The 15,462-nt window shown below is 44.2% G+C and overlaps 1 pseudogene; it reads left to right on the top strand.

The window, feature by feature from the left end:
* The first annotated feature begins 13,144 nt into the window (after positions 1-13,144).
* LOC147902508 (G-type lectin S-receptor-like serine/threonine-protein kinase SD2-5) lies at positions 13,145-14,453 on the top strand (annotated as a pseudogene).
* The last annotated feature ends 1,009 nt before the right edge of the window (positions 14,454-15,462 follow it).

Here is a 15,462-nt window from a genome sequence, read left to right as displayed (position 1 = left end):
GTTGGATGGTGGCAGGTAGGTAGACTCCCCTCTTCAATAAAAGTGATGCTTGCTAGGACTTATCCAAGCTCAACTTCCATACAGTTTTCACAAAGTCATTTCTACAAAAGTGCCGACTGCTAGTCTCCTTTATAAATAGGGATTCATCGACTTGTACAAACTTTTCTGTTAATGCAATTAGTCTTGTTTCATTGTCTAGCTTCACTCTTTTGTCTTTTCACTATGCAAAGCGGTGTTGTAAATTCTTCCACACACAGGTTGTTTCCCCTGCAACTCTGGACGGTTGCACATAGTACATTTAACTCATTAAGGCTGTTTAACTTCTTGGCTCCCTTCTTTAACTTGTTCTTTATTTTGTTTTATGTTTTCTAACAAACATCTTTCTAATCCCTCTCTTGTCCTTGCAGAATTATTCATCATATGTCACGCGCTGAATCCAAAACTCTCTACAGCCCTCTACTTATTTCGGCTCCCACCTCCCAAACAATACATTTAAGTCATTATGGTCTTTCTTTTGGCCTTTTGACTCCTTTCATGTCTCTTTGAGCAACACTATTTTATTACACTTACATTTTTGTTATATTTTTCCCTTTTATATAATACTCTTCTAATCTATATCATTGTCAAATCTGTCCACTTCCTTTTCTTGCCTAATATTACTATAACCACAACTTATCCATATAACTGTTAAACCATTTTGCTTCCATACTGTTCATCTAGTACTTCTCTTCTATTTCCATTATTTTAATTTGCACTTCTCAATACTTCTTATTCTCTTTGGGTAGATAGTAGGTCATCACACTAGGTGATGACCTACTGTCTCACCTAGTGTGATGACCTACTGTCTCACCTAGTGTGTTATATCCTACTGGGGCAAAGGTGGGTATAGACACACACACACACACACACACACACACACACACACACACACACACTTACTATCCCTTCCTCCATTGGTTTGGCCACTTGCTCATTAGATCTCCCCTCGACAACCCCCTTTAATTTCCCTAATTTCTTTTTCCCTCAAACTCCCTTATCTCCCCTTAAGTTGTCCCTAATTTTCTTCGTATTTTTTCTCAAACTCCCTTGTTACTCTCTCTCTCTCTCTCTCTCTCTCTCTCTCTCTCTCTCTCTCTCTCTCTCTCTCTCTCTCCATCTATCTTTCTCTACCCCCTCCTTGTCTTTGTCTACCATCTCACTCTGCCCCCTCCCTGCTTTTTAAATACCTCTCTCCTTCCCCCCTTAATCTTTTTGCTTCTAACCCCCCCCTCCCTCTTTTTTTCTATCTTCCTAAATCCCCCTCTCTACTCTATTTCCCCCCTTCCCCCCCCCCCCTTTTTCTCTGGTTTCTATATAACTAAATCATGTTTTAATTTAAACCCCTTTTCTTTTGGCCACCCTTTTTTTCCTTTCCCTCTCCATTAACCCCCCCCCCCCCCCCCCCCAACCTTTTTTCGCCCTCTAAAATTCCCCTCTCCCATCTTTTATTTCTCCCCTCTAAACTTACTCAACTTATGCCATCTCTTAACAAAATTAACTGCTTTCTATCTCCTTTATTTACTATTGATTTTGTTTCCTTAAAGACATTTGTCGTAGATTAAAACCTTCTTTCCATATACCGAACCTTTTTCCACACTTGAACCACTCAACCGAACTTTTTTCCACACTTGAAGTAACCCATCCATTGTATTTAATTTTTTTCATCACACTGGTTTGGTTCATGGCTAAGCATCTAATTTATTTTGACCCTGATAACAAGGGAGGAGGGTTTATGACACCTGTCTTCCCAACTGAAGTTAACTTGGTTCTCATCATGTTTTCTTGTTGGATGGTGGCAGGTAGGTAGACTCCCCTATTCAATAAAAGTGATGCTTGCTAGGACTTATCCAAGCTCAACTTCCATACAGTTTCCATAAAGTCATTTCTACAAAAGTGCCCACTGCTAGTCTCCTTTATAAACAGGGATTCACCGACTTGTACAAACTTTTCTGTTAATGCAATTAGTCTTGCTTCATTGTCTAACTTTGCTCTTTGTCTTTTCACTATGCAAAGGGGTGTTGTAAAGTCTTCCACACATAGGTCGTCTCCCCTACAACTCTAGACGGTTGCACATAGTACACTTAAGTGATTAAGGCCGTTTTGGCTTCTTGGCTCCTTCTTTAACTTGTTCTTTATTTTTTTAAATGTTTTCTAATAAACATTTATCCCACCTCCCAAACAATACATTTAAGTCATTATGGCCTTTTTTTTTGCCTTTTGACTCGTTTCATATCTCTTTGAGCAACACTGTTTTATTACACTTAAGTTTTTGTTATATTTTTTCCTTTTATATAATACTCTTCTAATCCATATCATTGTCAAAAGTGTCCACTTCCTTTTCTTGCCTAATATTACTATAACCACAACTTATCCATATATCTGTTAAACCATTTTGCTTCCATACTATTCACCTACCTCACTCAAGTACTTCTTTTCCATTTCCATTAATTTGATTTGCACTTCTCAATACTTCTTATTCTCTTCAGGTAGATAGTAGGTCATCACACTAGGTGATGACCTTTTGTCTCACCTAGTGTGTTGTATCCTACTGGGGCAAAGGTTGGTACACACACACACACACACACACCCACACACACACACACACACACACTTACTATCCCTTCCTCCATTGGTTTGGCCACTTGCTCATTAGATCTTCCCTCGACAACCCCCCTTAATTTCCCTAATTTCTTTTTCTCTCAAACTCCCTTATCTCCCCTTAATTTGTCCCTAATTTTCTCCGTATTTCTTCTCAATCTCCCTTGTTTCTCTCTCTACCCTCTCCTTGTCTTTTCTACCATCTCTCTCTACCCCCTCCCTATCTCCTTCCTTGGGTTTTTTAAACTCTTAAATCCCCACCCCCAAATTAAACGCCTCATTCTTTTCTTTCTCTCCTTATTTAATAATAATTATTAAAAATTCCTTTTTTTTCCTAGTCCTTTATAATATTTCCCCTTTCCCTCCTCTAATTTATCAACTACGCTTAAAAAACCCCCTTACTTTCCTTTTATTAAAATCTTTTTTACACCTTATTTACTCCGTTTATTATTGCTCAATTTTTTAGTATTGCTACTTTCCTTTATTCCTTCCAAATGGTCCCCTTATTTTACTTACCTTTTTTTTCCCCGTTTTCCTAATACCTTGTCTACTATCCTACTTTATTTTCCCTTAAATGTTTTTCTCGCCCTTAATTTCTTCCTTTTTATTTTCCTAATTTCCCTTACTAATTTATCTTGTCTTGTTAAAAATTTTTGGCTCTTATATATATACTTTTTCTTATTACTTGTCTTCCAAATATCCTAATTTATCTTTTTTAACTCTAGTTAATTATTAATTCACTTTTTGCCCTTAGCTAACCACTATGAAAATAATGTAAATTGTATATCCTCCTCACGACTCGCCTAACAACTCTCTACTCTCTAGGTTCCCCCGACCTAATTCTCTGCATACACTTGCTTTCTCGACCCCTTCCCCGACTTAGACTCCCTAGCCTATAAAAGCACTCCTACTTTGACTCCCTATCCTTGCTTTCTAATTTCTTCCAAAGCTGCCTCCACAAACTACATGCCCACTTCTACCACTCCTCCTTGCTGCTAGCAAAACTCTTATCCAATACCATACCTCTCACGTTTCGCCTTCTCTAGACTAGCTGACTGCCTTGCGGCTCCTTCCTATCCATAATTATTGCTCGTTAGCCTTGACTGCTACACTACCTCTCCTTTACTACTATGAGTGCCTTGAATGCGCTACTACACCTCTGCCGGTCCGCGACCTCTACTGCTAAGCTGCTCTAGAGTCCAAACTCCCGTGTTGCCTCCCAACTACTTCGTCTTCTCAGTGGCACTGTGGCTCCATCATACACACACGATTGGCGTTGCTCGTAACACGACTCCCACGCTTAGTTCTCCTCGTACCTTCCTCTGTAAATGACAAGGGACTCTCGGGTCCCTTTTTTGGTTACTTCTAACCCCCCCGCGCCCTTTCCCTTTTTAATTAATTGCTTTTTAAATACCCCTCTCCTTCCCCCCTTAATCTTTTTGCTTCTAACCCCCCTCCCCCCCCCCCCCCCCCTTTTCTTCTATCTTCCTAAATCCCCCTCTCTACTCTACTTCCCCCCTCCCCCCCCCCCCCTTTTTCTGTGGTTTCTATATAACTACTTCATGTTTTAATTTAAACCCCTTTTCTTTTGGCCCCCCTTTTTTTCTTTTCCCTCTCCATTAACCCCTCCCCTCCCTCTCCAATTAAAATTTATCCTCTCCCCCCCCCCCCCCCTCTAAAATTCCCCTCTCCAAGAATATAACCCCACCCCCCCTCCAATTTTCCCCTCCCCTACATTATATCCTCCTCCTCCTCCTCCCTCCTCCTCCTCCTCCCCCCTCTTCCTCGTTCCTCCTCCTCCTCCTCCTCCTCCTCCCTCCTCCTCCCGCCTTCCTCCTCCTCCTCCTCCTCCTCGCTCCTCCTTCTCCTCCGTCCTCCTCCCTCCTTCCTCCTCCTCCCTCCTCCTCCTCCTCCCTCTCTCCTCCTCCACTTTGCTCCCTCTTACTCCTCCTTCCTTGTCCCTCCTCCTCAACCCTTATCCCTCGAATCCACGAAGGAGACTAGCTCTCCTCTCCTCAACCTTGGACTCCTCCTAAACCTTGCAACCCCCTCTGAACCCTGGAACTCCTAGTTAGCTCTCTCAACCCTGTCCCCCTTTCGAACCTTGAAATCCCCTTCTAAACCCTTAACTCCCATTCAGGTGGAGCCTCCATCAATCGTTATGATCAAGCCCTCTTTCTCACCCATGCGCACATGAGTCCTACTTTCCACGCTTTAGCCTACACCTCTCATCGGAATATGACCCGAGGACCTATGCTACATTTGTGAATACCTATGCTACAATGAACAATGACACGATTGTAGGTGACCAACACCCTCGAAACCTGGACTTGGGAGAAATATTAACAACACCGCCACAATCAGGGATTACTATCCCCTACCCTTGGAACCTACCGTCCTCCCTCCCTCCTCCTCCACTCTCCTCCCTCCTCCTCCTCCTTCCTTGTCCCTCTTTGACCCTTACCCCTCGAATCTGTGAAGGAGACTAGCTCTCCACTCCTCAACCTTGGACTCCTCCTAAACATTGCAACCCCCTCTGAACCCTGGAACTCCTAGTTAGCTCTCTCAGCCCTGTCCCCCTTTTGAATCCTGAAATCCCCTTCTAAACCCTTGAACTCATGTGGAGGTGGGAGCCTCCATCAATCATTATGATCAAACCCTCTTTCTCACCCACGTGCACATGAGACTTGCTTTCCATGCTTTAGCCTACACCTCTCATCGAAATATGACCCGAGGACAACGGCATGATTGTCGGTGACCAACACCCTTGGAACCTGCACTTGGAAGAAACAGTAACAACATTTTGGCACTATTGCCAGGGAGGTTAGTACCTAAAGCGAAAGTGGAGCACGTGTTTGCATGTGTGAAAAAGAACCTCCTTCGAAAAAACATTCAAGATACATCCCTCAAGGCAAAGGAGTGAAAAATGCTTCCAAATGGTGCAAAAGGATAATGTTGACTTACATAATCACATTAATACACTAAACACCCAAAATTAACCCTTAATCCCAACATCCTATAAAAGCAGCACCAACCCCCCTTCTTCTTTCCCCACACTTTTCCAAGCCACTTCCTTCTCCAAATTTCATTAAGCCTCCATTTTTTTCGTCTATCTTTATTTTTTGTCCTCCAACTTCCGTCCACCATTTCCACCACCACCACCACCACCACTTTTTTCGTTAACCCCCCTTCCACCACCACTTTTTCCGTCATCCCCCCTTCCATCTCCATCTCCACCTCCAATCATCTTCCTCCCCACTATCTCCACTTTTTTCATCCATCCCCCACTCAAGGTAATCATCCTTTCCCCCTCCACAACATCTCTCTACCGCTCTCTACACCCCCTTCACCCTTTGCTCCACCATCTCTCTACCTCTCTCTACACCCCCATCTCCTTACACTCCCCTTTTCCACCTCCACTTCCCCTCCCCCCCCCTCCACCTCCACAAACCTCTCCACCCCCCTCCCCCTCTCTTCCATTGCCTCCCCCCACCTCTCACCCCCTGCCACCTCCCACCTCCCATCCCCCCCAACCACCTCCCCCCCCCCCCCCCCCCACCTCTCCACCCTCCTTCCACCACCACCTCTTCCTTCCACCACCCCCCCACCTCTCCACACCTCTTCCTTCCACACCTCCTCTCCACACCTCTCCCCCCCACCTCTTCCTTCCACCACCACCTCCCACCCCTCCAACCCACCTCCCATACCCCTCCACTCCCAACCCCCCCCCTTCCCCCCTTCCCCCCTTCCCCCCTCCACCACCACCTCCTCTCCTCCCCTCCACCACCCCCCCCCCCCCTCTACAACCCCCACCTCTACCTTCCCCATTCCACCGCCTCCCCCCCTTCTCCCCTCCACCTCCTCCCCCCCCCCTCTTCACATCCTCCCCCCCCTCCCCCCCTCCACCTCCCCCACCCCTCACTTCGCCGCCCCACCCCTCGCTTCATCGAGCCAACCTCATTTCTCATGCCTTGGGCCAGTGCCGGTACTTCGAGTACTATGCCTCGACCGCACACCCCGCGAGCGCTGCGCTATTGGCCATTGGCGTACCCTCCAAGCATCGTGCTGTGATCGCACACCCACATAGGTGTGGGTGCATCGAGCATTGTGAGCCACAGGGAACTGTGAGCTGTTAGCCGTGCACCTCGGGCATCAGCCCTTAGGGCACTGTGCCACATCGAGCGTTGTTAGTCCTTACGGCACCGTGCACCGTTGGCCATGCACCTCGGGTGCCGGTCCTTAGGGAAACACACCACATTGAGCATCGCGCCATGTGCAAGGCTACCGCTGGGTACCATGTCGCACGTGCGGGCATCGTCGGGTGTCTTGTCGCAGGGCCATGGGTGCCGCACTGCCCTCCACCACCCAGCTCGAGGGGAGGGGATAGTTTTTTAAAGAAAAACCACTAACCTAACCCTTACCCTAACTTTATCCCTCAGTAACCCTAGCTAGAGGAGCTAGGTTAGGTTAGGATACTATAGTTGGTTCAACTAACTATAGTTAGTTAGGGCCATGGTTAGATTAGAGTAACCAAATTTCAATTCAGTTAACTAAACTAACTAGTGTAGGTGAATCTGCGTGTTTCCTATGTACCTGTCTGGTTTAATATGAGATTTATAGGTTCATAACTTGCTTATTTCAGACCCAAATTGGACCTAGATTGAGCCGCGGTTTCACACATGGAAACAATGCTATGAGGAAATTTTCCAGCCCATTCCACACCATTTAGGCATCCATAACACTCATCAATTTGCACCCCGTGTGGGCCCCTTTTTTGCACTATTTTGCTTACTAGCTTCCACCTGACCTCCGATTGACAATCCGTCTGCATTGGCACATTTCTACACTCACGTGGGACAATCCTAGGCACATTCTTAACACAATGGTCCCTACTACACTAATGCATCTCTAACCCCCCTAACATTTTTACCCCTTCTTCAAGGCCCGTATCTTGGCCGTTTGAAGACCAAATCGGACCCAGTTTGATGCCAACATTCATGCACACAAAGTCCAATCTCAAATGATAATTTTTAATTCTTTTTACTATCATTTTCAGTCTCGGTAGTTGCCATTATGTAGGCTCTGATTTTGGCCCATCGATTGCATATTTTTTGCCCATTATCGGGCTACAAAGGTTGAAATCAATTGTAGATTTCAAAGTCAAATGCACTCACTTGAAAGATACAATTAAGCATTGTGTATGCACCTTAGATCTAGATTAAGACTAGCACCTGCATACTTTCACGAGCTTTCTTCGGCCCTCGACGCTCTCCCAAAATTCAACCTCTTACCATCAACAAGCAGCATGGAGGACCTAAGGGAAATAGATAACGACGATCCATAGCATGCAGATTACTTTGGTCAACAATTCAACCGCAACTAAAACAACAATGGCAGAAGACACTCAAGGCAAATTGGAAATGCCAAAGTACAATGCCCTAACCGATGAGGCTTCAGAATGGTACCTCAAACTTCTCATAGAGGAAAGAACCACATGGTCACTTCTGCTATCTGAGTAGTTTAGAAGAAGATTCCAAACAGAAACGTTGCAAGATGACCCCGCATTATAACTAGGCAATATAGCAATGCACAAGAAAGAACATACTTAGGAAGAATGAAAAGATTAATAGGAAAGTGTGTTCCCCGTCTGGATGACAAGTACCTCATAGCATGGTTTATCTCTGGCCTGAAAAAATCCATTCGCAAGGACATGAAAAAAGTCAGTAGCTATGCACATTTCAATGACACTCATGAAGCTGCAATTGACATTGAGTACGGCATGACTGATACTGACAGTGACAGTGATGGCTATAAATCAAATCATCGCGAGGCAAGAAATCTTCAAAGAAGGGAAGCACTTCCCAAAAAGATCGCACCACTGAGGACCAAAGTGGAAGCCATGGCCCTAAGAGTAAAAGGTGAAATGATGCAAGCCATCGAGCAAAAGCTGTGTGTCTCTCAGCCACCACAGTACCCATGGAGACAAAATGTTTGGTGCCCACACTATATGGCCAACCATATAACCAATGAATGCCCAATCGTGAGGAATAGACTAAAACCACCAGAAGTGGCTCAGCCCCCACGGTTATGGTGTCCCATTTGCAATGTTGCAGGGCATGATGCAAATACATGTTTCTATAATATGAGGGTAGCACAACCCCAGCCCAATCAATACCAACATCCACCAATCCTAGTGTATAGGCAACCGGCATTGGCACCTAATGCACAAGTGCCATGTATTGAGGGCTTGTAGGGCTATGCCCATTGTAAGTGGATGTGTCTTTTCTCTCTGCATGATCCGAGCAAAATTTTTTGAGCGTGGTGTATATTATCTTTAACTAGATAATTTTGTTGTAGCATCATAGACTCCTTAGTCACAAAACCACCCTGCAAAGATGCTATATTTTACTACCCATTTAACCACATTGAGCATCTTACCAATTCAGCTTGCAAATATGTAATGTTTGTTGACATTCTAAATATAAATATTGTTCATGAGACCCCTTTATTCACAATACTACTCTACATGATTACTTAATTTTAGCATCCTCTACTAAAACATCCACCGTGCATACTTACTAGAAGCCCCATTTGAAAAAAAGAAGCCCAAATGCCCCTTTCATTAAAGAAAGGGCCATTGGGCCTGTTTTTTTAACATGGCCCATGCAAAAACAAGAGCCCCCAAAAACCCTTTTCACCGAAGAAAGGGGTATTTGGGCCACATGGGCCATGTTAAAAAAAAGGCCCAAAGACCCCTTTCTTTGACGAAAGGGGTTTTTGGGATTCTTTTTTTCAAATACAAGTAGCCCAAAATCCCCTTTTGTCAAATAAGGGGTATTTGGGGCTTTTTTTTCTTCCATGGGCCATAGAAATGAAAGATGCCCAAAGACCTCTTTCTTCGACAAAAGGGTTTTTGGGCTACTTTGTACTAAAAAGAGTAGCTCAAAAACCTGTTTCTTTGAAGAAAGGGGTTTTAGATTGCTTTCATGTGAGAAAGAGCAGCCCAAAACCCATTACGTTAACGAAAAGGGTTTCTGGGTTGCTTTCATGTGAAAAAGGGCAGCCTAAAAACAACTTTCATTAAGAAAGGGGTCTTTGGATCTCTTTTTTTAAGATGACCCATGTGAAAAAATGACCCCTTTCTTTGACAAAAGTGGTTTTTGGGCTCGGACATTAAAGGAGGGCCATTGTGGTTTTGCCACCTCTTTTCTATATTAATAAAGTACTTACAAACAAGGTGGCAAAACCACTATGGCCCTGCTTTAATAAAAGGAAGAGTTATTTAAGGTCGTGCTAAAGACAATACTAAAGAAAGGCAATATTTAATGCCAACTACTTTCTAGTATAAAGGAAAACCGACCCTCAAGTGAGGCAAGTCCAAAAAACCAAGGCACTTTCCATAGAACCTTAGAAGGGCCAAAAAGTCATGTTGACCAAATACACACAAAAGAAGACACATGACAAGATTTTTTTTAAAAATAGTTGAATGCATTCAAGAGGCTTGCCTGTGATGGTGCACGAAAAAGGGGGCGAATTGAAAGCTAAAAAATAAATAAGTTGAATACATTCAAGAGGCCTGCCTGTGATGGTGCATGGAAAAGGGGGCCAATTGAAAGACTGAGATAGAGAGAGAGAAGAAGAAGAAGAAGAGAGAGAGAGAGAGAGAGAGAGAATTTCAAGGATAAAAATAGCAACATGGAGGATTTCAAGGAAATTGCAACTCACTTTAATATGTAAAAGGTAGATTTTTCTCTTTCTCAAAGCACAAACTATTATAAAGAAGAGCATTCCTAAGTCTTGTAAAATCCCACTTTTCTTAAGGAGGGCATCTATTCTGTCTATAAAGGAGAGGTTGGCTCGGGGAGCACACTCGAGCTTCAAATGGAGCTTCAGAGGTTTTGGAGTACACGACGATGACATGTGGAAGAGCCCAAGGGACAGAGCAGATGGCAGACTGTGCGACATACGCGACGTGGCAAATGGCAATGACATGGCGCAGAGCAAATAGCACATGGCAGATTGCGCGAAAGCATAGAGCAGATGGCAGAGCCCATGCGACAATGACACGACATGTGGCAGACAAAGAGCAGAGGACAGATTGCGCGCATGTGGCACAGCTTGCAAAATGACATGCAGATTGCAGATGGCATGGCACGGCACGAGTGGTGGGTTGCGGACTATGGATTGCGGGTTGCGGGTGGCATGGTGCGGGACCGCGAGTTGCGTGCTAGATGGCTGACAGCATAGGTCCTGGCGGTGTGGTTGACCCATGATGTGGCAAGATTGGTCCTGGCGGCACGGTTGACCCATGATGTGGCAAGATAGGCATGACAGCGTAGACCAGTACAGATGATGTGGCGAGGAGGCAAACTGTTGATGTGACAAACCAGAGAGAGGAGAGAGAAATACATATATATTCTATATATAGATATAATATAATACATATATGTATATATTTATATCTATATCTATATTTATTTATATTTATAAATATATAATTGTATATATGCATATATACATTATATTATTTCTATATATATATTTTTATGTATCATATGTAGATATAATTATATTTATTATAAATATTATCTATCGTTATACATGATTATAAGTAAATATATATAAATACATGTGTGTTTATTTACATTTAGATATTCATACATACATGCATACATACATAAATTCTCTCTCTTGTGTGAAAAGAGGAGAGAGAGAGAGAGAGAGAGAGATTTCTATAAGACACAGTCAAAGAGAGAGAAGAAGAATGAGAGAGAAAAATAATAAATGAGAGAGAGAGAGAGAGAGAGAATCTAAATATACATAAGAAGAGAGCAGAGAGAGTGAAGGAGAGAGAGAAGAAGAAGCAATGAGGGGAGAGAGAGAGACACACATTTTTAAATATACAAAAGAGAGAGAGCACAGAGAGTGAAAGAGAGAGAAGAAGAAGGAGAGAGAGCGCGCAGAGAAACGAAAGGCAACGAAAGGGAGCCTTTGATCCCAACCTTGAGACCCGTCGTAGACGGGTCATGCTACTCTATTGGAGAGCATTCCTCCTGTGGGAATCCGTGTCCAACACTCAAGAGTAGGAAGATTCTTTGCGATTACTTGACTATTCCACATTCATCTCCAGCAAAGTCAAAATAGAGTATTCTTCTCTTGCATCTCCAAGGAGATGCCACCGCTCTCTAAAAATCTTCCACAAATGCACTAGGAAGCTGCTGCAAGGCCAGCTGCAATATGGCGTTGGCTGCCTTTGCTGTGTTGAGTGTAATCTCTATTGTTGTAGGCTTGAGCTTGTGCCAGACTGTATCTCGGATTGCTTTGCCTCAAGGCTGGCATGCTGCCATTGATCCTAATCTCAACTCATCTCGTCCCATCTCCCGTCTTGATTCCAGCCAAGGGACTTTCTACTACATCCTCCCCTCCCTTCAGTCGCCAATCAGCTCTGGATATCTCATCTCCTTTGGTTTCCTCCATAACCAGTCCATACCCGAGTCCATCCCCGAAAACCCAACAGTTAGCCTCTGCATTTGCTTAGATGGACAGCCTAATTTGGACGGCGAACCCCCGAAATCTAGTCTCTCTGAACGCTTCTTTGGTTGTTGAATCCAGCAGTCGATTGGTGTTGAAGGATTTGGACGGCACCGTCGTTTGGAATGTGAGCGATGTGGCGGCTATGGCGTTGCTAGACTCTGCTCACCTGGTTCTCCACGATAGCACCAACGAGAGCGTCTGGGAAAGCTTCGACCATCCTTTCGACACCCTTCTTCCCAATCAGAATTTCAGTCGCGGCATTGCTTTGGTCAGCCAATCGTCTCTCTACTCCGCCCTCATGAACCCAAATGGCATCGTTCTTTTCTCTCATATCCCCGGTCCTGTCCCTTATTGGATCGCTGTCCCCACTGCGTCTTTCAGCACTGAAGTCTCCGTAGCGACTTTTAGCTCTACAGATCCTCCCGACACCAACAATGTCACGAAAACGCTGCACAGGAGTTGCTCCTCTTCCGATGCTGTCCTCAGTTTTGGATCGGGTGGATTCTTCTACCTGCAATCGCCTTGTCATGACCAGCTGCGGATTGTTTATCAGGACCAAATCGACTTCATGAAGCTAGATAACGACGGCAACTTCAGCGACACTCATCCTCTGAGGCAAATGATCTACAGATATGGGCTTCCGTAATGAGCCAGGGTGTTCGACTCTGGACGTTGGCGAGCAGCCCCCTTACGTCGTATGCCGCGAGTTCTCAGCTTCCACTCTATTGTCAATCACCTGAGGCTTGTGGATCCTATGGGATCTGTTCGCCTCAAGACGAACAACCTGTTAATTCCGGCCAACTGATTCGACAACACCAAGTCTGGGTTGTTCGCCTACTGCCGCCCTTCAAAATTGCAATAACCAGACGAGCAACACCAGCAACCACTACATGCTGGAAATTCAGAATGTTCCATGCTTCTGATAGGCTGGAACAACAATACAGTGCCTCTGAGCGATTGCCAGAATCTTTGCATGTCGAATTGCTCGTGTGCGGCAGTTTTCTATCAACACAATACCTCTTCTTGTTTTGCAGTAAGTCAGGTGCTGAGCTTGATCCATGTCCCGGATTCAAGTTATTCTACCCACCTTAACGTTTACAATGCATCCAATGATTTTTCGGCTCAACATCCACTCTCCAGAGCTGTGCTAGCAGCTATCATAAGTTCAGGTTCCGTGGCTTTAGTCGGTCTCATATTTGTTGTGACATGCTTGTATATCTTGTCATCAAGAACATCCACCGACGTTGACGTCCAATCTGACGAAGCAATGTTAAGAACCTTGCCCTCGCTGCCTCGTAGATTCACCTATAGGGATCTTGAATTGGCTACAGATCGGTTTAGCCGAAAGCTAGGCGCTGGTGGCTTTGGCTCCGTGTACCAAGGGACTCTTCCCGATGGCAGGGAGGTAGCAGTGAAAAGGCTCGCCGAGGTGGCTATCATCAGCGGAATTAGCCACGTGAACATCGTTCGCCTGTTCGGCTTTTGTTCAAAAAACAACAAGCGCTTGCTAGTGTACGAGCATATAAAAAACGGCTCTCTGGACCAGTGGCTTTTCAGGCAGGAGGACGAAAAGCTACTAGATTGGAACACGCGATTCAATATAGCTTTAGGCTCAGCTCAAGTTCTGGCTTATCTTCACGAGGATTGCTCCCAGCCCACCATCTTCCATTTTGACGTTAAGCCCCAAAACATTCTGCTCGACTCCACCTAATTTGTGCCCAAGGTTGCCGATTTTGGTGCGTCCAGGCTCATCATGGACCGAGAGACGTCTCAGGTGAACACTGCTGTGCGAGGAACCCCTGGGCATATTGCTCCGGAATGGCTTCTACATTCCATTGTTTCAAAGAAAGGCGATGTGTACAGCTATGGGATGGTGCTCCTGCGTGCTATCGATGCTAGATCAATCGGAAGCGTGGTATTTACCATCGTGGGCAGTTCTCAAGGCTCAAGAAGGGAAAGAATTGGAGCTGGTTGATCCGCGGCTGGCATCCTTGTACTTGGACGCAGCGCAAGCGTTGAGGATGATGAGGGTGGCGCTGTGGTGCATCCAACTGAATCCCAATCTCAGGCCCTCCATGAAACATGTGATCCAGCGGCTCAAGGGAAGTGTGGCACTTCGGATCCCCCCCTCTCGCTCACCATGGCCACCGAGCTTCAAGCTCATGTTCAAACAAGTCTCCAAAATTCATCCGACTTGGTATAAAATAGAGCATGGCCTTAGGCCTCAAGCTCATGTTCAAACAAGTCTCCAAAATTCATCCGACTTGGTAAGAAGAATCTAGGACAACCATCTTGGTTTAGGGTTTACCTCTTAGAGAGAGTTCCACTCCACACGTGGGCTCATAAAAACACTACCTTTTAGGGAGAGTTCCATTGCACACGAGGGCACTGCCTCCTCTCCTAGTATAGTGGTAAAAAGAGCATGAAAAAGAGAGAGCCAACTTTTTTTTTACAACATTGGGCTATTAATAGGCACTTTTAAGTCTTGGTAAAAAGCTTTGTATGATGATGACTGCAATTTGAAACACACATCTCAGTTAATGTTTGAAAGAAATGTATACATGTGAAAAATCAGTTTCAATCCTCCACTATAGCACTCTCCCTCTAAGGTAGTATTGCTAATGAATTGAGACAGATTGGGGTGGGAAATATAAGCCAAAATTGCCCTTTTGTCATAAAAGCACTACCTGCCACTAACTATCCCACCAAGACTCAAGTGGGTGCAAAATAGAATTCCACCATAAATACAATAAATTCAATGTGCTTAAAGAGATTGGGGTGAGAAATACAAGCCAAAATTATGCTCTTGTATTGCCACAAACTACCCCACAAAGTGGGCAAGGGAGAATTCCACCATTAAATAACAACCATCTCAACATACTCTACTTTTTATTGATTGGTAATTTTCACTTAAGGAATACATCAAAATGATATATTTATACAAAGTTTCAATGAATCTTTTAATATCATGCATATATCCAAAAGTCACTAAATGTATTATAATATATTTGTATAGTGTTGTATGGTTTTGCTGAAGCCAAAACACCATTGATTCAAGTGATGTGATACATTAAAATGATATCTTTATACATGGTTTCAATTCTTTCAATATCATGCATATATTTCAAGTTAATACTAATATTACCTTTCAAAAATCACAAAATGAATTAAAACATATTTGTTTAAGCTATTATAGTCAATAATTGAAGCCCCAAATTGCCTCATCAATGGCTTAGAATAATTCGAGGAAGTGGCTAAGTTAACAAGACATAAAGTGTCCTAGGACATTTT

The sequence above is a fragment of the Dipteris shenzhenensis genome, chromosome 4, assembly GCF_047967505.1.
Source record: "Dipteris shenzhenensis isolate YYH24624 ecotype China chromosome 4, Dip_SZ_1.0, whole genome shotgun sequence".
In the NCBI taxonomy this organism is placed as follows: Eukaryota; Viridiplantae; Streptophyta; class Polypodiopsida; order Gleicheniales; family Dipteridaceae; genus Dipteris; species Dipteris shenzhenensis.
This window is presented reverse-complemented; position numbering and strand designations above follow the sequence as displayed.